The 25,071-nt window shown below is 56.3% G+C and overlaps 2 long non-coding RNA genes across 14 annotated transcripts; one reads left to right on the top strand and one right to left on the bottom strand.

The window, feature by feature from the left end:
* Nucleotides 1–787: 787 nt before the first annotated feature.
* Nucleotides 788–17,768, bottom strand: LOC306657805. Of its 13 annotated transcripts, none has more exons than XR_013762885.1 (7): nt 17,647–17,768; nt 16,487–16,693; nt 11,713–11,904; nt 5,969–11,247; nt 5,029–5,739; nt 2,591–3,686; nt 788–2,276 (listed from the first exon to the last, which is right to left on the bottom strand). It is a non-coding gene; the product is annotated as an uncharacterized lncRNA (long non-coding RNA). The 13 variants fall into 13 exon arrangements; XR_013762887.1 differs by lacking the exon at nt 17,647–17,768 and having other exon boundaries at nt 788–1,947; nt 2,060–2,276; nt 16,487–16,982; XR_013762889.1 differs by lacking the exon at nt 17,647–17,768 and having other exon boundaries at nt 2,591–2,789; nt 2,885–3,686; nt 16,487–16,982.
* Nucleotides 17,769–17,875: 107 nt separating this feature from the next.
* On the top strand, nt 17,876–22,532 carry LOC306656744. The gene is made up of 3 exons (XR_013762628.1): nt 17,876–18,042; nt 19,407–19,613; nt 21,691–22,532. It is a non-coding gene; the product is annotated as an uncharacterized lncRNA (long non-coding RNA).
* Nucleotides 22,533–25,071: the final 2,539 nt, after the last annotated feature.

Genomic DNA, 25,071 nt, shown 5'->3' with positions numbered 1-25,071 from the left:
GCCAAATTATTAACAGTCCTTTTTTCCCTCTCCTCCTCCTCCTCCTCCTCCTCCTCCTCCATCTTTTGTGCTGGGGATGGAACCCAGGGCCTCTTGCCCACTAAGTACGTATTCTACCACCGAGCTACGCCTTTGCCCCACCAACAGTTCTTATCCAGACAAGAGGGGTTAGAAAAGCTTTTACTTTCTAACTTTACACATTGCTGTTATTCTAAAATTTTTGAATCATTGAATGTGCATTCCCTTTTTAAATGGAAAAAAAATTTAAAGGAATTATGGTGCCAATTCTAAAATTACCAGCCACAAACGGCTCATCAGAGTTAGACAATAGATGGCATGATGCTTAATGTGTGTGACTGAATAGGTAGTTGTATAGTTTGGATAGTGCCTGCTTCACCCACAGGAAATCAAGTGAAGGCCCCAAATCAAGCGAATGTTTCTAGAGGCCCCTCTATAAACCAAAGGAGCCATTGAAGGCCCTGGACTCATTCTTCAAAAGCAAACATTTCCATTGTCAGCCTCTGGACTGGCCCACGAGGACATGCAGACCTCAGGGACTCGCAGCTCTTGCAGGGGCCTCCCGGGGTGTTATGAAACCCAGTCACATGCCCACCAAGGATCCCTGCTCCACGGCTCAGGATGTGCTAGATTATACTGTTGGAACAAACAGCCCCCAAAACCAGTGACTTCGACCACAGAGGCTCAGAGGACAGACTTGCTGGCAGACAACCAGTCCTCCAGTGCAGAACTAGCCAACATTTTTTTTAATGTGACAATGTCAAAGAACAGTGTGCACAGGAGCTGGGACGGTTAGCAGAGAGCGGGCCTGACCCACAGAGCAGCCGAGCAGTATTCCAGCTGTGGTGGGGGCTGGAGGCCCCAAATTGGAATTTGGGGCTATTTAGGGAGCCAGGACTTAGGAAATGAGAGAGAAAAGAAGGAAGCCCAGGGAAGCTGACGTGCTGGGCCACTTCTGCTCTCGAGATTCCAAGGTTTAGAAGTGGCACAGGCCAAGGGGAGGAGAGAGGAGCAGAAGCAATCCTTGAGGAGAGAATGACTGAGAATTTTCAACCCGACAAAAGACATCAAGACATGCAGGAAGCACTGAGAACCCCAAGCAGGACCCACACACACGTGAGCACATGCTGGCCTCGAATGTTCCATCCTCCTGCCTCAGCCTCCTGAGTAGCCGGGAATAGAGGTGTGTGCCACTGTGATGATTTAAAAAAAAAAAAAATTAAACCTTATGTTCCTTGTAACGTCACAGAAATGCTGGAAGTAAACGGATAGAAACAACACCGGTTTCTTTGTGGTTCACGTAAGGAGCACCAGGCAGTTGGTCACGGTGGTGCCCACCTGTAATCCCAGCTACATGGGAGGCTGAAGCAGGAGGGTAGTGAGTTCTAGTCCAGCCTCAGCAATTTAGCAAGACCCTGCCTCAAAATAAAACAAGAACAAGGGCTGCAGATGTGGCTCGGCAGGAGAGCAGCCCTAGGTCAATTGCCAGTAACAACAACAACAACAACAACAACAAAAAACCAGTGGGAGCAGTAGGCAGAGTCGGTGACTTCTGAGTGACCTGTCCTTGCTCCCACAGTGCTGGTGGATCCCACCCAGGAAACTCAAGGCCTCCTTCAGGAAGGGGCAGGAATCACCTTCTCCCATTTCATTGCCAAAGTACATCACATGACCTGTCCTACCCCAAGGGGATGTGGAAGTGCCAATAAGCAGCTTGTCACCATGGCAATGAGAGGGTGGCACTCAAAGTCATGACCTCGTCCCAGCCTGGACCACATCTTAGACTCCTCCCAGGGCCACAGAGCACCTGGACCAACCTCCAGCAGTCGCCCTGTGGCTTGCAGACACCCACCTGCTGGAGGTCAAGGGCTTTCCTTGGTCAAACTTGGTCAAGGTCACCACCAGGGTTTCAGATTCGGCCCAATGCGCCTGTGGAAGATTCCGTGTGTTCCAGAGCTTCACAAGCAGCAGGCGTGGGGCAGGCAGGGAAGCACACCTATGCCAAGGGCTCAGCGAGAGGCCTTGTCCTCAAGGCGCAGACCTAGGGACTGTCCCAGGCCTTCCTTAGCTCAGGGCTGCGTAACAAACCAGCACTTCACCATGCCTCGCTGAGGGCCGCAGACTGGATGGAACGCTGTGTCTGTGTGTCCTTTTGACATCTGTGCCCTCTGCACACAAGAGGCACCAGAGAGAGCTGGCAGCGTGGGTCCCAATCCCCATTCTGGCTGAAAATACAGCAGGGCCTCAGCACCACAGAGCTGTGGGAGGAAGGGGACCTCCAGGCCAGGCTCCTGCCATCTCCCCTTCCCCCTGGGAGCAGCTCTCTGTGCCCCTGGGACGCAGCCCTGCTGCCCTGAGGCAGCCCTGCCGGCCGGCTCACCCCTCACGACTCCCGTTCACACCCACACACACTCCTGCCTTCTCACACACTGACCGCGCACGCGCATCCGCACACGTGTGTATTCGCACACACTCACACATACACACCCGCACGCTCACACCTGAACAGGCCCACACACTCTCACGGGTGGCCTTCACTCGGCTGGTCGCACGCTCGCTCACACACGCGCACCTTCCCAGCAGACGTGAGGGTGCCCCTTGGTCCGTGGACTCAGAGCGTCTCCCAGATCACAGGACGAGCCGGCGAGGAGAGCGAAGGCTGGGTTCTCCATCCCCCGATTAGCTGCTGGAATCTCCCGGGGCGCTCCTCGGCACAGGGCTCGCCCTCCTCCCCGCCTGTGCCAGGAGGACGCCCTCCCTGGGATGCCTGCCTGAGAAGGCCGGTCCGGGGAGGGTGGCCGCCCCCACCCCTGCCCTCCTCCCCGCAGGACAGGGCTCAGGAGTCCGGCTGGCGCCTGCCTGGCACCTTGCTGCACCTCTGGCTTCTCCGCTACCACTTCCCTGGAGGCAGCAGCCTGGGTGGCCCATCTGTGAAATGGACGCGTGAGTGGCAATTCTGGAGGAGCATCTCACAAATGGGTAGCAAGCATTGCAAAACGCCATCGTCAAAAGGCACTTTTTCTGTTGGGCACTGAAGGAGACGGCAGTCTGGGGACCGAGTGGGCACACAGCAGCTCTTCCAGCAGGGAAATGGCTCCCACGGCCCAGGAAGGCAGCCAGGGAGTGGGAAGAAGGAGGCCCAAGTCAGGGCATTGGCCTGGAGGAAGAGTGAGTTGTGGGGCACAGCCCATCCCAGCCCGCCTGACCCCGGGGCCCCAGAGCGGTCCTCTCCTCCATCCCCTCCAGCGGTTTCCAGGAACACCCCGTTGCCATGGGAACATTCATCCAATTATTCTTCTCTGCAGAATGCCCTGTTGCAGCCCACGTGGCCGTAGCATGTCCCTTCTGAAGAGCAAACACCACCTATTGGTATTTAGCCTCACAGTGGCCAAATTGTATATGGAGGAGCAGGCCAGGGCACCCGGGCCAGGAGAGAGGGACGTCAGGCCAGAGACGGCAAGAGAGGCAAGCCCTTGAATAGGCTGTGGAAGGGCTCCCCGAGGCTGGCAGGGTGGTGGTCAGTAGGGTCCTCCTGGAGGCGCCAAGGGATGGCCACTCACTCCTACCACACCAGCATTACGGAGGACCAGGCTCTGCTGAATGCTGGGAAGGCAGAGATGCTTCCAGTACCTTCCATGGGGGCCCCAGAGTCCAAATGGGGGTGGGCCCTGGGGAGATCAATATCAGTAAGTGACAAGAAAAAGCATAGTTCAGATGAGTTAGAAGTAGCTCACGGGAGGAGAAAGAACGCAGGAAGGTAACTTGGAGACTGGGTTTTGATGTGTGAATAGGAGCTTGCCAGACCAACAGCGGTGAACTCGGCACTCCGAGCAGAGGACGCATGAGCAAGGGGTAGAGTCATGGAACACGAAAGTACATCAGGAGAAAGACGGTGGTGGGGAGCCATCCACAGCCAGAGGCACAGTGAGGCTGGAAGCCAAGCACACCCTGCGGAGTCTGGCTTTGACCTGGATGCAGAGGGAAGAACCCAGCTTGGCATTTGGGAGAAGCAGGCAGGACAGAGAGTGGGATGCCAGGCATGGGCCCTGAGCTGGGGCCCATGCCAGGCAGAAGAGTAGAGTGAGAGGGAAGGGCCCAGGCCAGCTCTCAACCCAGGGAGAGAATTTGGAGATGACCTCAAACCAAGTTGCAGCAGAGGAGGGGCAGGTCTGGGGGACAGAAACCAGGTCAGGTGGGGTCATGCTGAGGAGGAGGGTCCCACGTGGCATCAGAGAGACAGGGCAGCAGTCAGGTGCTCTGGAACCAGAGTGCAGGAGTTCAAATCCAGGTGCAGCTGAGTCTTAGCTCTGTAGCCCTAAGAAAAGTGCTGAACCTCTCTGAGATCAGTTTCCTCTTCTGTAAAATAACCCCAACCCATGGTCCGGAGTCCCGGGCCTGGGTCTTCTGCAGCCCTGGCTGGATCAGAGAACCGTGCTGTGTGCAGGGCACCCACTGGGACCACACGGCACCTTCAGGGTGAAGACCACCCTGTCGGGTTGCCCTCCTCAACATACCCACACCATCACCGGAGCAGAGCACCAGTAGAATGCACGTCACAAGAAGCAACAGTCACAAATAGGAAGGATTCACCTCCCACCCCAGGAAACAGCAGCACACATGTGGACACACATCCTCCAGGCCCAGGTGAGGGGACCGAGGGGGAGGAGGGCCCAGCTGACCGAGGACCTCCCTCCTGCTGGTGGCTGGCCTATTTCATCAGGTCCACCACCTCCCTGCATGGGGGAAGGACCAGCTGCTCACTCTGCTGGTTTCACCTTGGGAACCGGCAGACATTGGGACTGCCCAGGAAGTCCTCCATCGCCCAAACCTGGGACTCAACGTGCGGTGCACACGGGACCACGATGTCTGAAAGTCCCAGTCAAGCTCGAAGCCTCCAGCCCAGGCAGCAGGGAGGCAATGGTCTGAAGTCCCTTGGGGACCGTCCCTCTGCACACCCAGACCTCCACCCAGCCAGCACCTCCCCGTCCCAGGCAGCAGTGCAGGACTCACCTGATGAGCGTCTGGCCCACTCTCGTTCCCTTCCTGCAGGAGGCCCCGCCTTAGCTACCTTGCCCATGCCGCTGGGGCATTAATCCTGGCTCGAGTGTGCTACTGACCCAGAGTGATGTGACTTCTTGGGGATAGAGGCCGTCTTCCCAGCATCCTGACTCTCGGGACATGGCATAGACTTTGTGCATGGTGGCCCTCAACAGACCAGGGCCTCCCGACTCGTTGCTCTGTCTGGGCAAGATCCGAGGAAATGACCTCCCTGGACACTCGAGTGCCCCTTGGCCAGCAGCGGCCAGCCCTTCACAGCAGAGCGATTAGGAGCGAACTGGTGCAGAGGGTTTCCAGCAGGCTCTGAGCCCCGCCCGGGAGCTGGAGCAGGCCAGCTCTCCTCCCCCTGTGCCAGGCACAGTGCCAGGAACAGAGGCAACCCCCGAGAGGGGCTCGCGCGTGGACAAATGATGCTCTCGTTCCGAGTCCACCTCCAGGGCAGCCTCAGTTCCCCCTGGTGGCCAGCACTCCTCTGCAAGCAGCGTGCCACCTGGCGTGCATGTGGCAGGAAGACCCTCAGCCAAGACTCGATGGAGCCGTCAAGGCCCTGGAGAGCTGAACAGTGACCAGGTGTGGAGGATGGCAGGGCTTGCCGGCACCAGGAAGCAGGCGTGCAGGTGGGGTAGATCACCAAGGCTGGCGGCTGAAGGCAGGGAACGGAGCCTGGGGGACACAGGCAGAAAGGCTAAGAGTCAACCTTGAACCCCAGGGGAGTAGAGGGGGCTGGGGTCACTCTTACAGGGTGAGTGGTCAGTGCCCTGAAGAGCACTCGACTGGAGCTCCATCAGGCAGTGCCCCCCCTCACTGCCCCAGCATATGAGGGACCACACAGGGAGTGAGGGCTGTCTATCCGGGGATTCCTAATGCCAGGAACACCTGGGATGCTCTGTACCTCCAGCCCCACCCCCACAGCCAGGGCAGGACCTCAGCGCCGACTCTTGGGATCTTTCGTGGTTGGCATCTGGCCCTTGCTTCTCCAGCTGCAGGACATGCAGAGCCTCAGACAGTCCCTCCCACACTCCCACCCCAGTTCTCCAGACTGCACAGTGGTCTTCTTTGAGGGCATCCTGGAGGGGACAAAATCATGAACTTGGGGTTTTACAGACCTGTGTCTGAAAACCAGCACTGACACCTAAGTGGACAGGCTTGCCTCCAAAGACCGAAGAGCTGATGGCACCTCCCACCACACACCACTGCCCAGGAAAGCCCCCTGCCCACAGCCCCACCCCGGGCAGAGGGATCCCTTCTTCCCCAGTACAGGGACATGTGACTTGACGGGATTTTTGTGCTTTTTGCTGGATACACAGGGGGTCTGAAGGATTCAGTTTGAACCCAACAGCTGTGGAAAATTCATATTCTGTAGGTAGAACTGACTAATAGCAGGACGGTTCCAGAAGTTCAGACAGATGGCCCTGGACAGACAGGTAGGTTGCACCCTGACCCCAGGTGCCCACCCCTCTTTCTGCCTCAGCTGTCATGTGGCCATTTCCCAGGGGCTCCTGCTGCAGAGTCCCTGCCGCTGCCTTGCCACCACATCCTGGAGCCTGTGCCCGAGCAGCCCCAGAGCAGAGGAGAAGAGCGAAGCCCCAACCCCCAGCCAAGAAAAGGGTACAAATAAAACAGGAGGCTCTTCCTACAGCAAGCCGGGCTCCAAGCAGGAGCCGGGTCCCCTGACAAATCACCCTATCTGCCACAAGGAGGACACTTCAGTGATGGAAAACCAGGATTCCTTCTGTTTGTTTGTTGTAAGGGAAGCTCGCGGCTCTGCAGGATCAGCCCAGCACGCTGTGGCTCCATCGCAGTGGCAGGGGTGTTGGTCCACTGCGCAGTGCCCTCCTTGCCTGGGATCCAACAAGCTCCGCAGGAGTGGAGGAATCGCTTCCTCTCTAAAACAATAAAAGGTGGATAATTAGCGTGTACTTGTTAATGGGTGATTTCAGAGGGGTGAGCCAGTTCATAACAGCCTTCTGAATATATTTGCATTTAACTGAACTCCTTTTCCTCTCTCTCTTCAGTGATTTTTTGTTGTAACTGTAATTATTTTAATTGAGATCTTCCCCTAATGAAAACAAAGAAAGAGTCTGTGAGAGACTTGGCTTCTGAGCTGCCTGGCTGCTGGCAGCGCCTTCTCTGAGTCTCCAGGGACCCACGGCCTCTGGGGGCTTCTGCCAGTTGGCATCCCTGACACGGGAGTGGCTGGGCGTTATCTGCCCCTGGAGGGTCCCACCTGCTCCGGGGTGGTGTCATCTGCACACCAAGTGCCCTGGGCTGTTGTTCCAGTTCTGCACTAGCAGCCAGGGGGTGACCTCAGGCAGGGGACTTCCTCCTGCCTCAGTTTCCTCACCTGTAAAATGCGGAACTCAACCTTGGCCTTTCAGCTCAATCAGGTACAGGCCCCCGCCTCTCCTCAGGGACTCCATCACAATGGTGGGCAGGTGTGCATCGACAAGAACACAGGAGGACGCTGACAGACAGGCCTTGCCCCTGGGCCCTCAACTTCTGCGGTGAGAGGCGGTGAGGCAGAGTGGTCCCAAGACCTGCTGCATGCAGATCTTGCTCTGGGCTGGGAGGGTCCTCTGGGGAGCAGCCCTCCTCCCAGGCAGCTCAGGCCTCTTTCACCGTGAGCTCTGAGTCCAGATCCTCATCTCCTGCATTCCTAACCACAGTTTCCCCATTGCTGAATCAGCTGCTGTGCCCAAGGCCCCAGGGCCTGGGATTCTGAACACACACACACACACACACACACCAAGCTGCTCTGGGACCTCCATTCTTGGAGGCCCTTTTGGTGGGGGAGGCATTTTATCCTGTGGACTTTACACTGCGCTTTCCCTGATGACAACTGGCCTGCTCTGGTCTCTTCCTCTGACAAAGAGAAACGCAGGCCACTGAAGCTGTTCCTTTCAAAGTGTCTGGAAGCCTATGCCCCGCTGCCCCCCAGCAAGGAGGCTAGCCTAGGCTTTGACCTGGGTCTTGCAATGGTAGTTGAGAGCAGCTGTGTAAGGCAGGACTGGGATGCCCAGGAAGCCCAGAGGAGCCAGAGGTCTGCAGGAAAGGCAGCCTCAGTGGGGTTCCAAGCAGCCAGCCAGGGGCCAGTGTGGGTACATACTGTGTGTCTACCACCTGGATTTGGGTCACAGCTGTGCCAGAGTCAGGAGTCCAGGGAGGTGGGCCTGCTCAGAGAAGCCCTCCTTCCGGGGACAAAGAAAGCTGTCCTGTATCCCCAGCCCCCACCTGGCCAGCACTGCCCAGCCTGCCTCTCCACTGACCCCAGGATGTCACCAAGGCCAGCCCTGCAGGGGAACAGTGTAGGCCACAGTGTGGCTGTCTGCACAGCAGGCAGGGCCCAGGACATCAGGGTGACAGGCACGGCAGCAGAGCCTGGCAGGCCACCCAACCAGCCCTCCTGGCCTGCCCCGCGGGCACCGCCCCCCCAGAGCCCCCGCCACCCTCCCAGCCACAGGACTTTCCTCGGGTGCTGAGTGGCAGGGGAAACTCCACCCTGACTTTTCATTGTTCTTGCAGAGAAGTCAGTTTCTGCCAAAAGGGAAGATTAAATTGGGAACGGCGTGTGCGGCCGCCCCTCCCTGCCCGCCGTTTGTTGTTCTCTTCATTAAAACTTCTGGCCAGGCCTGACCCGCTCGGCTCTGATGCTGAGCCTGGGCCTGGGCCTGGAGAGACCCTCCTCCTCTGTCCCTGGGTGAGGAAGGCCTCCGCCTCTCTGTGCAGAAGCTCAGGCCTCCAGGATGATGGGGTCAGAAGCAAGGACAGGCAGGACCAGTCAGGATGGTGGGGAAGGCTCCGGAATGCAGACCCGGGACCACAGCCAATATGGAAACCCATCAGTGAGGTTCTATGGCCCCCAGGACCCCAGCTGTGGGCACTTCCCGGGTTCTTGACGAGGACCTCACTCCTCCTCCTTGGGGAAATCCATATCCTGTGACCCCATGGAACCCCATGGAGCTGTGGGTATTTCGTGTCCCCTTTCTGGTTTCCTCTGAGTCACGGAGCTGGGGGAGGGGAGGGGGAGGAGTTCTTGGAAGCAGTTCCCCTCTCCTCTCCTCGGGAGGCCCAGCATGGCCTGCTTTGGAGCTCCAGCCTGTGGCTCCACTCTGGATACCAAGCCCCTTCCCAGGCTAGCACATCCTGCTGGCCGCCTGTCCCAGGTGGGCAGCGTCCTGAAGCACCAATCTCTGCTGCAGGGGAGGCCAGACAAAGGGGTAGAGTGGGCACTTGGGCCAAGGTCTGTTGAAATGATAGTGTCCCTGCACCCCGAGAGGACAGAGCAGGAGGCAGTCGCCACCTCCCAACAGCTGCAGGAAGACCAAGGAGGAGAGGAGACAGTGGCCCGTGTGGCTTGGTCCAGCAGCAGCAGAAATGGCCAGGGCCCATCCTCTGCCCCTCGGCACCTTCTGCTTCCAGTGCCCTGAGGAGCAAGTCTGACTAGGTACAGGTGCCTTCTGCCCTTGGCCCTGGGCAAGCAGACCAGAAGCAGCCCTCACTCAAACCCACTCAGATCTGGTGGGAAAGTACCCCAGCCACCTCGCTCCTGGAAGAGGGGGCCTGGCATCCGAAGGGCATGTGCTCCAGGCCCCCGAGGTCACCCACCTCTGCAGCTGCTCAATCCCTTAGAGAAAATGCCGGCAGGTCTTTGGTATAACCCACCGCATCCCCGTGCACTCAATCTCTAGGGTACTCGTAATACCGACACGACGTACATGCTGTGGAAACAGCTGTGATGTTGACTTTTTATTCATACTTTTCTTCATGTATTGCTCTTTTTTATTGATGTGTGTTTCCCCCCAGATATCTTCTATCTGCACTGGTGGATTCTACAGAGGTGGAGCCCACTGATGAGGGGGTGACTGGGTGTGGACCCCAGTGCTGAGTCAGGGCCTGCTTCAGAAGGAATCCAGAATAAACTGGAGGGCAGGCGATGTCACACCCCCTTCCTCCGTCCCCATTCATACACCACATCCTGATTCCTGATACGCTGCTTGGGGGCACTGGATGTATCCCCAGAGAGTTTGGTCAGCTTCCTCTGGAAAGCCAGTGTGCTGCCGGTGGGCCACAGGACGCTGCGTGATCTTGTTTTGTCTAAACGGATCCTCTTACTCTGAATTAAGAGAACTGGAGCTGGTTGTGCAGTCTGGGTGCGAAGACCAATCTTAGGTGTCCCCTTGCCAGGGTTCAGGGATGCCAGACTTTATTTCTGAGCATTGCTGGAAGAGATTAGCACCTAAACTCGTGGACTGAGTGAAGATCGGCCCTTACCCGGGTGGACAGGCATCAGTCACTGAGGGCAGGGTGGACCCACAGGTGGAGGAGGACACGTGTGCTCTCTCTGCTGGGGCTGGGACACCCAAAGGACACCAGCGCTCCTGAGCTTTCAAACTCAGACGTAGGCCAGCACCCTGCCCTGCCCTGGGCGTGTCCAGGCCTCTGACAGCCAACCATCGCTCCCCTGATTCTCGGGCCTCTGGACTCAGACTGAGCCACACCACCAGTGTCCTGCTGCATGTCCCACCTGAGACAGCATTTCGTGGGACTCCTCAGCCTCCAGAATCACATGAGCCAATTCCCACAGTAGGTCTCCTAAGTATCTGTGTACAGTCATGAATCACCTGACAGACAGAGGCATCCCTCAGCATCTCGTCGCTGTGGGAACATCCTAGCATGTGCTGCTTACACAGCCTAGCAGCTGTGATGTCACCAAGAGCCATGATCTTGCAGGGCCACCCTCTGCTATGCAGTCTGTAGTTGGCCAACACACTGTGGTGCAGGGCATAGCTGTGGGGTTGCTGGTTCTGGTTCTCTGGAAGCCCTGACTGGGTACTTGGGTTCTGCTGTAGTTGGGTCTTGAGTGTCCCCCCAAAGACCCATGGGGGCCCTTGGTCCCAGGTAGCACTTGTGGGAGATGGTGGAAATTTCAAGAGGTGGGACAAGTGGGGGGGGGGGTCTTCAGGTCTTTGGGAGTGTACTCCATCTCATTTTCTCTTTGCTTCCTGGCTTGTGAAGAGCTGAGCAATTTTGCTCCATGATGTCCTGTATGACACACTGCTTCACCACAAGCCCCAAATGACAAGGCCGACTGAGCACAGGCTGGAACTCCCAAAATAAGCTTTTTTCCACATCAGCTAATTGTCTCAGGCACTTTGTTATAGTGACAGGAAGCTGACAAACACAGAAATCATTGTAAGCGTTGTCTCCTTAACAAGAAAGGTGATACTAACTCTCTCCTCCACCCTGTCCTGCTACTCCCTGGCCTATTGTTTAGTTTGGGTGTGGGCAGAGAAGAGGGCAGAGACAAAGTCAAATTAATCTGAGTTCACTAGGAAGGTAAAAGGACTTGAAATCAGGCCCCTTGAAAAATGAATAAAACCGAAGAAGACAAACTGGGAAGGGAGAAAACCTTCCTTCAAGAATGTGGGGTGATGGGGCTGGGGAGATAGCTCAGTTGGTAGAGTGCTTGCCTTGTAAGCACAAGGCCCTGGGTTCGATCCCCAGCACCAAAAAAAAAAAAAAAAAAAAAAAAAAAAAGAATGTGGGGTGCTGTGCTGCTACAAGGAGAGCATTTGTGCTGCTATCACAAAATACCTGAGGCTGGGTAATCTGCAAAGAATATAAACTTTTTCTTACAGCTCTGGAGGCTGGAAGTCCAGGTTCAAGGTGCTGGTGTTGACTCACTCAAAACACCACAGTCCCCAAGGGATAAAATTAAGATGAATCCTGCAGCTGGCAGCAGTAGTATAGGCCTGTAATCCAACTACTCAGGAGACAGAGGCAGGAGGATCACAAGTTGGAGGTCAGTCTGGGCAACTTAGTGAGACCCTGTCTCAAAATACAAAAAAAAAATTTTAAAGGCCTGGGGTATAGTTCAGTGGTAGAGCACCCGCTAAATTCAATTCCCAGAACCACAAAAATAGATAAATAATAGATAGAATAAAGATAATTGCTGACATTGAAGCTCCAGAAATAAATTTTTAGTCTCATCTGTGAGAAACTGTTGCTCCAGGCCTACTGCCTCAAAATGGCACAGGTTGCTGCTGCAAGGGTCTGAACTCCCTGCTCCTGGAATATGCCAAGCCAGGTGTAAAGTCACGGAGAAGTTCCAAGGGCAAGGACCAGACCGGGGTCCTCCACCCAGGTTTTAAGCTGGCACCAGGGAGATGCTAACCCTCGGCCGTCCCTTCCATCTGAGGTTGGATGGTATTCACTGGACAGGTATTCAGGCAGCAGCTGAGCGCAGTGTGGAGGAGAGGGCAGGAGGCAGAGGAGCCCCGGCCCCCTCTGCTCTGTGATCACGGGCAACGTGACCCTCCACAGAAGGCAGCCTACCCATCTGGTGACCCCCAGCCTTGCTCGCGGGGAACCTGGGGTCCCTGCTGCCCAGTCCCACCCACAAAGCAGCTTACGAGAAAATACCTGACCACCAGCAGCACTGCTCCCAAGACGGTCTTCTTTCTGTTGCATTTTGGAGTCAGGGTACTGTTCCACTCACATTGCAGCATCCCCGACTCCGAAACTGGGGGCCTATGGCCACCTTTCACTCAATAACTGAGTCTGAGGACTCAAACTAGCAAGCAGTGCCCTGTCCCACCCTCTGGGTGCCCTTTCGCACCATCTCCTGGGGCTCCTCCCGAGGCCGCGAAGGCCTCCTCTCCCTGCGTCCCCGCCGGTCTTCCCTCTGTGAGCGCTCCCGATGTCTGTGTGTCCCAGTGCCCTCTTCTCGTGAGCACACCGCTCACATTGGATCAGGGCCCACCCTAACCGCCTCATGATCCCTCATCAGAGCTCCGAAGGCCCTGTCTCCCAGGAAGCTGCCCGTGCAAGGGCGTCAGCGTGAATTTGGGGAGGACACCATCCAGCCTGTTACTATGGCCTCTGAATTCTGCATCAATAAAACTTCTTTTTCAAAAATAAGCAGAGGATCTCCACCACCTCTCTGGAGAGGGATCCTACTTTCTCTCCAAGGGCAGCCACCACTGAACCGTCTTTTCGTTTCCCAAGCTAGCTGTCCCAGGGACCTCAAGATGGGCAGACAGAGCACCAGAAGGGAGCCATGAACAGAGGGAAGTGGACTCCACAGGGCTGCGGCCTCTCCAGGAACCTCACACCACCCCCAACAGGAGCCGGGTGTCTCTGATCCAGCCCAGCCCCTGACACCCGCCACCGAGCACTGCTGCAGTACACACCAGGAGAGTGTCCGGTCGCCCAGTTTCCAGGGCCTGCCTGGGGCCTTGCAGGGTGGGATGGCCCTGACCTCAGGCAGCTCACAGTCTGGCCAAGACCACCCCACACAAGGCTAAACCAGCCCTGAGCAGGAGTGAGCTGGTGGCTGGCGCTGAGCTCTCTCTGCTCTGTTGCAGACACGACCTGACATGGGGCAGGCGAGGTTCCCCGTGGATGGCTGTCATGTGGGGGTCTGCGGAAGCCCCAGGGCTCAGCTCCCTTCCCTGAGGGACCTCGCCACCAGGCTGCGCGTGGCGCCTGCAGCCCACTGACACCTTCTAGGATCTGCACTCTATGGATGTTAACTAATTAGTGCAAATCCAGCAATGCAGGGGTCACCTGTGAGCAGGCTGCTGTTGACCTTAGACCACTGGAGGTGACGAGAGTCTTCCCCGGACTCGGCTCCAGCCTCCCGGGCAAGTCTGGTCTCCCAGCTGAGAGAGTCGGTGAGGTGGGCCTGGTGCATGGGGAGCGGGTGCTGCCACTTTCTGTCCCCACCAGTCAACAGAGACCCCATGACGATGACTGCAGGAGAGGAGGTCGAAGGCTGGAGCACAGGAGGCAGGAAATGGGGACCCACTCACGATGGCCACTGAGAGTCCAGGGCACCTGTGACCCACCAAAGTGCCCACCAGGCTCATCGGTGCCGGGGAGGACCCTGGCAAGAGAGCAGGGCCATGGGTCATGGGAACCTGGAGACAGGCTGCTGGGCCCTGCTCGGCACCCACCCAGTCTGGGACTGTCACCTCAATCACTCGTCCCCCAACTCCCCAAGGCACTAAAGAGCCAGACACACCTGTGGCTTGTGCCTGCACAAGTCCTGGGAATCTTGCCTTCTAAATTTATCCAGAATTCAACATTTCTTATCTTCCCTCCACCCTTCACTGGGTTCCAAGACAACCAGATCGCAGCAGAGACCTCCCAACAGGCCCTGTGCCTCCCCCAGCCCCTGACCCCCCAGACCCTGCCCATCAGCACCTGCTGCATCTAACGTGAGCACAGCAGCCTCCTCAGCTCAGGAAGCCCAGGGGCCTCCATGCCCATGCTAGGAAAAGCCTCCAGACCCTGCCACACACTCCCATCAGCCTCCTTGCTGTCCCCCATCAGGGCCCTGAGGCTGGTGGTTTCCTCTTCTCAACCTCACCCCCTGAACATTTACTCTACCCACTCCCTTCATGGGTAGGGCAGGAACAGGATGTACACCTGCAACATCAGAGACTCTGGAGGCTGAGCAGGAGGAGGACCAGTTTGAGGACAACCTGAGCAACTTAGCAAGACCCTGTCTCAAAATAAAAAATACAAAGGTCTGGGAATATTGTCCAGTGGTAGAGTGTCCCTGAGTTCAATCCCCAGTACCAAAAAATAAATGAATAAATAAACAGGGATTGGAACCCTTTTCTGTAAAGATCCAGACGGTAAACAAATTCAGCTTTGCAAACTGGACAGTCTCTTTGGCAAGCCTTCAACCCAAAAGCAGTCCTAGTCAACCACAGAGCAACGAGGCTGTGTTCCAATAAAACTTTACCTACAAACGTAAGTGATTGTGGGCCATGGTTTGCCATGCCAATGGCTGACCTAAAAGAACAACTCCCGCCATCCCCACGTCTCTCCCCTGACTTAATTGTTTTTGGTACCACTCGGTGCTACGTGAAGACGTGGATATTTGCCTCTTTGTCACCCACCCCCAACATACCCTGGAATGTGGTCCCCATGAATACAGACTCCATTGTGTTCAATGATGTACCTCCAAAACCTAAGCCAGTGTCTGCATATAATAATCACCTGGGGCCTTAAAAATAAATAAATAAATAGGTCACAGACTTAAAATTTAATGAGAGCAACAGACCATCAGTGTGACCAGGTATCGAGCATCTTTCTGCCAAGCTAATGAAGAATAAGAGCCATGCAGGGTTCCTGGCTTGCTCAAGTTCACAGGACCTGGAGAGACGGCACCAAGAAAACCCAGGCTCAGAGGCAAGTCTCGATCCCTTCACTGGGAAGAGAAGGTGTAGGAAAGGGCAGGGTCCCTCCTGGGAGCACTTGGCCATCACCAGTGGGCCATGCAGGGTGGGATTTGGATGCTTCTCTCCCCTATTTGCCCAAAAAGGCCAGCGGAGCATCCCTGCTGCTGGTCCCTCCTGGACTGCATGGGCAAACAGCTGGGTCCTCGCTAACTCTACATGAAGTCCTGAAAAGTCACAAGTGCTTCAACTCAGGAGCAGAAAGGTGTTGGCAGCAATTAAAGTAAATCTGCCACTGCATGTGAGATTCCAGTTTTGATACTATGATTTGCCGTGAAGGGTAGTGAATAAAAGTGAGAAGCCATCAACCTCAAACATCCTGCCACGAGATCGGCCGGGCCCCTAGCTGCTGTCCACTCCGGTCTTCCTCCGTCTTCTGACTCAGAAACCAGCCCACAGCCCCGGCCCGGATTCGTGAAGGCGGCTCACAAGGCCCTCTGCCTGCCACGCTTGTGGCCGAGTCACTCAGGAGAGGCCAGGAGCAGACCGCTCCTGGGATCCACAGACTTGGGCTCTGCACTCACATCTCTCAAGAGAACAGAGTAACAGGGGTGACCAGCAAAGCCTTCAGGCCAGCGCCTGGACACACTGGACTCAAACACAAAGCCCCATCCGTGCTTTATTTGGACGGGAGCTCTCCAAGTCTGGAGCCCCGTGAGTCAGCCAGCAGGAATGCCTGTGACAATTCATAACAAATAATGACAACCCCTTCCCTCCATGGGCTCCTCAGTAGCTGCCATATAAGCTCATTCGACCTGCACAGACCTGTGTATGGATAGATCGGAGGTTTTATCGATGAGGTACACAACCCCCAGGGTCACTTTGGGAGGGAGCAGCTGCAGGGAGCCCAGATCTGGGGTCCTGGCTCCCACCCCAGAGCTGTGCAGGCAGGATCTGCTGGTGCTAGCTAGCTGCGTGCTCGGTGCAGGAACCAGGGCTAGGGCAACAGAGCTGCACGGAGGTACATCAAGTCCCATTGTACGCAAGGAACTGAATTAGGTACAGTGCAGAAGATACCAAAGAGTGCAGTGTGGCCACAGACTGGGGTCGGGATGAGTTTCCTGAGAGCCAGTCTGAGCTGGCCACTGCACACCTGGGATTGCCTATGGATGGCCATTCAACAGCATCCCTGCCAGCCCACCAGCTCAGCACACATGTACCTGTCCTCTGCTCCCATGCTCAGGAGTCGGCTGTGGCTGAGCTGGTCTTCTGCCTCAGGGACGTGGCGGCAGGCCTGCCCAGGCTCGGCGTGGCAGGATCTGCCTCCGAGTCCTCAGGGCTCTGGCAGCCGGTGGCCTCAGTGTCTTGCTGGTTTTGACTGGAGGCTGCTTTCCACTCCTTGCTGGGTGGGCCACACCATCATGGCCCTGTGCCATCAAGCCAGCAGGAGAGTCTGTCAGCAGGACAAACGTGACAGTGTCATGTGACGCCACCACCCAGTCGCACTTGCTGTGTTCTGTCGGTTGGAAGCAAGTCATGGGCTCTGCCCACAGTTCAGAGGAGGAGCTCTGTTTGGATGTGTTTTTTTCATGGGTTGGAGGCTTAGTCCTTAGCATGGGACTGAGGTGATGGAACCTTTATGAGGCAGAGCCTAGTGGAGGTCACTAGGTCATTGGGCGCATTCTTAGAGGGGATTAACACAGTTCTCATAGACCCCAGTCTCCTCTGGTTTCGGCACACCACATGATCTCTCTCTCTCTCTCTCTCTCTCTCTCTCTCTCTCTCCTCTTCCCTCCCTCTCTCCCTTTCTCTCTCTCTCTTTCTGTCTTGAAAATACTCCTGCCAAGATACATGTTGCCCTCACCAGAGGCTGAACTGATGGGGCCACCCCATCTTGGACTTTTAGCCTCCAAAACTGTGAATCAATGGACCTGTTTTCTTTACACATTACCTAGACTGAGCTGTTTTGTTATGGTAACAACAGGAGTAGACTGTACAAGACCGTGAACACTAGTTGGCAGGATCATGGGGACCCACCACAATCTGCTAGGTCTTCCACCTCTTTCTGAACATCTTCAGAGATAGCTTTGTCACTATTCCCAAGGTACTTCTTCCACTCCAATGTCACTGGAGCGGTTAGAAAGTTCTTTCTGGCATCAAATTCAAACCCTCCTCCCCATGACTTTTATTCATTGATCTAGGCCCTGCAGTCTGGAAAGACACAGGAAAAGTCTAATCTGGCAGAAGTTGAACTCAGGAGGGTAGAGATTTGCTATATCCTCGGAGGGCAGGGTTGTGGGAGAGTTCCAGGCACATCAAAGGCATTCAGTAAATGTGTTGAGAATAGAAGGAACACAATGGTTTGGGGGAGTCACCTCACAGTTTGCTGGCTAGTGTCTGATGCAGGGGAAGCTTTGCCTGGGAACTTGCTACCTGCTGCATCTGAGTTCAGACATTCACAGCCTTCCTGAGGACCCTCAGGGACTTGGCACTTTAAGAGACTCTAGCCCAATCCCATCACTTGAGAAAATATGACTTGCTCAAGGTCACATGTCTGGTAAATAGCAGAACCTATATCAGGAGCCAGCTCTCTTGACTCCAAGTATCTCTCTGCCTCTTTATCTCTGCATGTGCCTAAACATGAGCCAAGGACACCAGACAGCCCTGGACACCGTGTCCTGGGAGTCTGCAACCCAAAGCGACTTCTCCACACTGTGGGAACCGCCTTGATCCCTGACCAGGCAACCCGGATGCAATATCTTCATGTCAGAAACAGGTGTGCAGAGGGCTTTCATGGGTTGTGGCTGCTTGCTTTGACTGAGGGATGCTGCAGTCCTTTCTAAACTCCAGGAAACACTGGGAAGTGCCTCCTGGGGTGTTGGGGACCTCAGGCTGCCATGTTCCTGTTGGTCAAGTCCACTTGCTCTCAATCTTCTTGAAGGGGTCCCAAGTCCATCAAGAGGGCCTTCACAGCTACAGCTGAGGCCTGACCCACAGGCGCTCAGCAAGCATTGAATGGATGATTGAGCACAAGGGTGTGGGAGCTGGGGATGTCAGATGGAGACAGAGCCTACCAGAACCCAGTGAGAGCAAAGGTAGAAAGAAAGCTCCCAGGTTCCAGGAAGCTCCTGGTGCAGCCCAGCTCCAAGCCCAGAGCCAAGCACACGTTGAGAGAGTTCTCTGGCCAGTCAATTTCCCTTCTGGGAAACCACATATTACCCTGTTTTTCCAGGCACCGTGCAGCCCACGATGCTGCCTGTGAGGGACCCTCCACCATCAGATGTCTCTTCTTCCCTGTGCCTGCAACTTCCTTCTGTAGCCCCTACAGAAAAAGCCATAGGGCTTCTGTATAGAATTAGCCACAGGCCTGATGGGCACAGAGCTGGCTTTGGGACAGGTCTAGCCAGCCCCTGGACCATGCACCCAGGACCCCCCTTCCAGGGCACTGAGTCCCTGTGCCCTGGCCAGCTTCCCCACCCCAGGGCACATTCTTCAGAACATCTCTGTGGCCAGGCTTCCCCAGCCACCACCCCCGTGCTGGTCACCCGTGATCTTCCACTGAGCAAGTCCAGGCACCACCAATGAGACTATTTGCCATTTTTCCCCAAACTACTGCAAACTGCCTCAATAAAATTGCTAAGTAAAAGCTACCTCTGCCCCCAGGAGGACAGGAGCCCGGTCCTCTCCCCCCAGGCCACTCATTCGCACTTCCAAGGCTGCCTCCTCTTGGGTTGTCCTTACCATGCCTCTCCTTTCTCCTCTGGTCAGCCCCAAGTCCCTGTGGGTGGGAGCTCAGCTCAGGGAGAGGCTGATGGTGCATCCCCAAACTCCTCTGCCGGCTGGAGAATCATTCCTGTTACCAGCCTGTGTGGCACAGATGAAGGAGGACACAAAGTAAGCCGGCTAGTTCACCTACCCCTGCGGGAGAAGGGGAAGGATCCTAACTGCACTCAGCCAGAGCCCTCCACCCGGCTGAGAACGGCCCTGCCGTCTTCACAGCCTCTTGGGGGAGGGCTGGGTCTCCTGGAGGCCAGCTTTAGTGAGCCCAGGTTTAGGGTGGGCAGGGACAGGGCCACAGCTCCTGCTACTGGTGATCACAGGGTCCAGGGTCTCTTGGTTCACTCCCCTACTTCCCTCTAGAGTGGCAGCAAGGACTGAGCAAAACTGGAGTGTGGAAGCAGGTCCCATCCAGAAGCCTCAAGGGGGAGAAGGTGGTGGCTGCTTTTGTCACTGCGGGAGCTGCCCGTCACTCCTCCAATGAGGTCCACCACAGTGGCTGGAACACGTTGCCCAGAAGAGGCTTCATCCCCTCTCAGGGACTATCTTGGAGCACCTGGATTATTAAAGGTACCTGGGGAAGCACCCAGAAGGTTCCATGAAGCCAGAGCAGCACCCTGGGCTGCAGCCAGCACCACCCCCAACGTCTATGCCTCGGTATCCGCAGGACCTGGGTCCTCTTGCCCAGCAATGCCCAGCTCTTGGGGTCACTCCCTCCCCTCCCACAGATGCACTCAAGCGCCTCCTTTCCCAGCATAGTTTTCCCCACTGAACAGGTCATCTCCCCAGGCCGCACTCCCGTTTCCTCCCCAGGGGATTTGGAAACATGGTGCCTTCTGAAATTGCTATGACATGCCACAGCTGGATCACCTTTTGGAGACAGGGTGGCCTCTACCTGGTTTTGGAGGTCTTGCCAAGGCATGCATGTAGACCAGAGCCCTCCCCCTGGGCCTGAGGACGCCTCCTTGGAGGTACTTGTCAAGACTTCTTTTAGCTACATTAGCCTTTTCTTTTTTTGGCACCAGGAATTGAACCCAGGGGCGCTTAAACTCTGAACCACATCCCCAGCCCTTTTTTATATTTTATTTGGAGACAGGGTCTTGCTGAGTTCTTACAGCCTCACTAAGTTGCTGAGGCTGGCTTTGAACTCTCGATCCTCCTGCCTCAGCCTCCCGAGCCACTGAGATTACAGGCATGCACTACCATGCCTGGCCACATTAGCTTTTTAAAAGTTAGCTTTTTATTAAAGTAATATGAATAAAAAAAGAATAACACTTTGTATCCAACTTCAGGAATTTTCTGTCCACGTGAGCCCACCCATGAAGTCAGTACCAGACCCACAGAGAAGCTTGCCTGTGCCCCAGGAACTCCCCCAAGCCACTTACCTTGACTCCTCACACTCCTGCCTGCCTCTTTAACTCCATGTAAATGGGGTTGCACAATATGTACACTCTTGTGTTGGGCTCTCTGGGCGTCTGTGAGATCCGCCGTGCCCCCGCGCTATTGTTCACTCGTCCTCGCTGGGGGAGCACAACCCACCTGTGAACAAACCTCCATCTCTGCGTCCACTCCTCCGTCCACGGGCACTGGAGTTGTTTTGGGGTTCGGTGACTGTGAAGAGCGCGGCTGTGGACAGTCTTCGGCTACACGTTTGCCCATCCGGCTTTAGGTGCTCGCCTGGGGAAAGAACTGCTGGCCACGGGGTGGACATGCTCCAGCTGGAGGGGGTGGCACCGGTCTCCTAACGTGGCGGCACCCACTCCCACTCCAGCCTTCGCAGAAGCAGCCCTCGGGAAGTCAGCCTCTTGTTTCAGGGCTCTGTTGGGTGGGAGGCTGTGATTTCAATTTGTATTTCCTGATGACTGCAGAGTCAAGCACCTTTTTCTGCTTTTCTTACCTGTCTTCATGCTGACATTGTGGAAGTTCTTTTGTTTAAATGCCCATTTTTTTTTTTTTGAGATGTTGATGGACCTTTATTTTATTCATTTATTCATATATAGTGCTGAGAATCGAATCCAGCACCTCACACATGCTAGGCAAGCGCTCGCTCTACCACGGAGCCGCAAGCCCAGCCCACAAATTCTTTATACATGCTGGATGCTAAACCAGACAGCAACATGGGTATAGATGTTAGATGTGCTCTGTGGAGGTGGCTTTTCTCCTTGGTAGTTACTATGTGTGGCACGTGGGTAGAATTCCACTATTAGCCCACCTCTCTGTTCCTGGAATACACTCCGCTTGGTCACAAAGCTCGGGTCCTTCACATACTGCTGGGTCTGATTTGCTAATGCCTAATGGAGGCCAGATGGACCCCTATTCATGAGCAAGGCCCACCTCTGGTTTTCTTTCTGGACATGTCTATGTAAGGTTTGGGTACCACGGCTGGCTGGGGGTCGGATGGCCTCATGAAACAAGCTGAGAAGCGTCCCTCTTTCTGTCCCCTGCCACAGCTGGTACTGACAGACTGAACGTGCGCCCCCAACCATCTGAAATTGGAAATGGCTTCTCATGCTGAGAGTGGAGAAGCAGAGCCAGTGACCCTCTCCCAACATGGGTCCCATCTACTCCTCTGTCTCAAACATCCCCTCCTTTGGGGTTCTAAGTTCTCAAGAAAGGCCTCTGTAATAAAACCTTCCCTTCTCCTCAGTTAAAAAGAGAACGTGTTCATCTAAACGGGAGCTGCAGAGCTGACCAGGAAGTTCCCGCTCCCTTAGAGAAGGCTTCAGGGACAGGGACCTGTGGATACCCGGGAAACCCCTTTTGGCCACTGGACTAGCAAGGAGGCAGAACCTGGGAAACTCCTGTCTTGTTCTAGTGCACCCCTTCCCCTCTTAAAAGCTTCCAAAAGATGGACTTTTTGAAACAATGAAGTTTCTTCATCTTCCTATCAAGGTGGCTTTGAATAAAAATTATTATTCTATCAATTTGACTCCAAATATTTCTGAAAGAGCATTATGGCCTGCTCTTCCCAGGAGGGAGGGGGAAATCTTGTGACCCCTGCTAACATTACTAGGTTGGTCTGTGGACACCTCCTGGTGGACGTGGGGAACGCCCCCTCCTCATCTTTGCTGGTCCTGGGGGTTATGCGCTGGGTGGCCCAGCCACTGCGGTCTCCTCCGCGGTCTCATTGGGTAGGGGCTGAGGGTCTCACTCAAGAGGGGTCTCTTGCCCCAGCAAGAGGCTTGACCAGGAGGGCAGGGGTCGCGCAGGGAGCACGGCTCTGCCTTCTCCTCCGGTTCCTTCTCAGGTTCTCTCTGTCCTGGTGTCTTCCACCGCCCTCCATTCTTCACCCTCCGGGTATCTTCCCGTTCCCTCTCGGCGGCCGCTCTTCCTCCAGCTATATTTCCCCCCTCCCGCTGCCCGGGCCATCCGCAGAGCCCTCCCCCGTGCTGTGCGCGCCCAGCGCAGTGCCCACCGCTGAAACACGTTGGCGCTGCCCGGCGCTCAAGTCCTTCACCGCGGCGGCGGGGCTCCGGCGGGTGCCCGCGCTCTTCCCTCCCAGGTCCTCGCTCCTCCCCTCCGGGTCCTCGCTCTCCCCTCCCAGGTCCTCGCTCCTCCCCTCCGGGTCCTCGCTCTCCCCTCCCAGGTCCTCGCTCCTCCCCTCCCAGGTCCTCGCTCTCCCCTCCCAGGTCCTCGCTCCTCCCCTCCGGGTCCTCGCTCCTCCCCTCCCAGGTCCTCGCTCCTCCCCTCCCAGGTCCTCGCTCCTCCCCTCCGGCTCTAGGGCCAGAGCCGCTCCCTGAGCTAGGGTCGCCGGTCGGGACGACCTTGGGGAGCCGGGGAGGCATTCCTGCCAAGCGCCCCCTGCGTTCCCACGACTCTGCAGGCTGGCAGGAACCGGAGCCCTAGGGCGAGCCCTGGAAGGTGGTCCCTGCACGGAGGCAGCAGGCTCCCCAGCCGCCGAGGAGGGGCCGTCACCTCAGTGGCCCCCAGGCCTGGTCGTCTCTGGGAGGGAGGGGCACCATGTTGTCCGCTGAAAAACAGGCGCACGTTCGACTTGAGCAGAAGCGGGATCTAAATGATGCAGGGCCCCAGGTCCAGCTCCCTGGGCTGCCCTGGAGGGGTTTACCTGCAAGTTCGGTTTGCTTTGACCTAGTCTGGTCTGGTCTGCCCACCCAAAGGTGAGTGAGCACTACACTTACTCAAGACCTGCCTGGTTTAACAAAAAAACACAGCTCTCTTGTGTCAAGGATGTGCCCAGGGATCAGGGCGAGCTCAAGGATGGATGCCTACTGGGGAAGAGAGACCAGAATGAATGTGTTCCAGACCCTCCCTGAAGGATCCTGCTGGCTGTGACTGCAGCCAGTGGTCCCCATGGAAGGGTCCTCCCTCCTCCAAATGTTTCCAGTCAAGCTGTGACCTCAGAGCCTCACTCAGACTCCCAACTGCCCCCTGCCCACAAGCTGCACCCACACTCCTGGCCAGCCTGTCCACCCTCAGCAAGACCCCGACTGGGGCCAGGCAGGAGAGGCTGGTGAGGATGCACGTTAGGCAAGAAGAGATCCTGCCTGTGCCACAGTTTGTCCCTCTTCCACTGGCCTCTGGCCCAGGACCACCACCTCTGCAAGGAGAGGGAGCATGACAGAGCCCAGTGAGCCCAGGGTGGAAGTCAGGCCTTGCTCTGCCCCAGCACTGTAGCTGACCCCTCTTGACCCTGAAGCCCACCCTACAGAGAGGCATATGCCTCCCCCACTCTAGAGCTCCGTGGGGTCTAGATAAGGAAGCAGGGCTGTGCCCCTGGAGACCTCAGACTGCAGGGGCTGTGGACTGAGCTGTGGTCCTGGAAAGGGGTCCCTGGGGGCTCCCCCAAGCCAGGCACTGTTTGGTGGGCTCTCAGCAGAAGTCGTGTTCACCATTACTATTAATCACAATAATGACAATGACTGAAGATCCTAATCACAGCCCCCCAGGTGGGATGGTGGCTGCCTAAGAGATCACAGAGAATATTCTTAGGCTGAAAAAATACCTCCCCAGGCTGTGGGCTGCTGAGGAAGTAACTGGGAACAAATCCTCCGACCTCAGGCCCCTGGTGAGGCACCATGCAAGGAGGAGCTCCTGTCCCGGGGTTCCATCTGGGCCCTGGAGCCCAGGAACCTGCTCTGACCTGAATCTGGTTCGTAGAGCACCTGGGCCTCATGATCCTCAGGACCAGCTCGCTCCCCTGCGCCCAGGAGCACCTCTCCTCTGCCTCTGCCTCTGCCCAGGCACCTGATTTCAAATACACATCCTAACCAGAGTTTGCCTCAGTTGGCGGTGGGCAATGGGCAGGAAGGTAAGGAGAGAGGGGAAGGAGAAAGGGTCAGAAAGGCGTGGCTCCCCGGGAGTGGGCGGGTTGTGCTGTGCCATGCGCAGAGGAGTGCTGGCCCTGCAGGAGGGTGAGCAGCAGGGCTGGCAAGGCCCCCGCTTCCAGGTGGGCTCCTCTGTCTCTCTCTCCCTCCTGCGTGGTGGCAGCATTCTGCTCCGGGCTTCCCAGATCACCTGGCAGAAGGGAGCCTCCCTCAGCACCTCTGTCCCAGAGAGCAGCCTTACCTGATGGCAATTTCATAATGCCCATTCCAAATACCCAAGAAAGAAAACCAAGGGGCACAATTTGGGTCCATGGACACCTTTGACCGGGGGTGAAGTCCCAGGTCGGACACAGGTACGGAAGTGGGCACCTGCAGGGCATAGCTCCTGGAGATGTCTGCCACATAGTGCATCCTCTGAGGCATGGAACAAGGAGAGGGTTGGGTTTGATCAAGAAATAGAGGGAAGACTTCTGGGCATGACAGCCTCCAGGAAGAGGAGGAGATGAATTCTCTGGCCTCGGGACTCTTTGAGGAGGGGCAGAGAGTGGAGATGCCCCAAAGGAAACTGGCTGGAGCTTGGTGTCAGGAGCCTTCCAGGAGCCGGGAGAACTGACTTGCTGGGAAAGGCTGCGGGGCGGGAAGGAGCTCTGCACTGCATGCATCCAGGTGGACTCTGGCTCACCTGCCAGGACAGCGTAGAGCAGCCTTGAGTGTCCTCCACGGCTCCCGGCTCTAGCTTGCCC

Source organism: Sciurus vulgaris (assembly GCF_902686455.1).
Source record: "Sciurus vulgaris genome assembly, chromosome: 3".
Taxonomy (NCBI): Eukaryota; Metazoa; Chordata; class Mammalia; order Rodentia; family Sciuridae; genus Sciurus; species Sciurus vulgaris.
The sequence above is the reverse complement of the archived record's forward strand: the minus strand, read 5'-3'. Positions and strand labels throughout refer to the sequence as shown.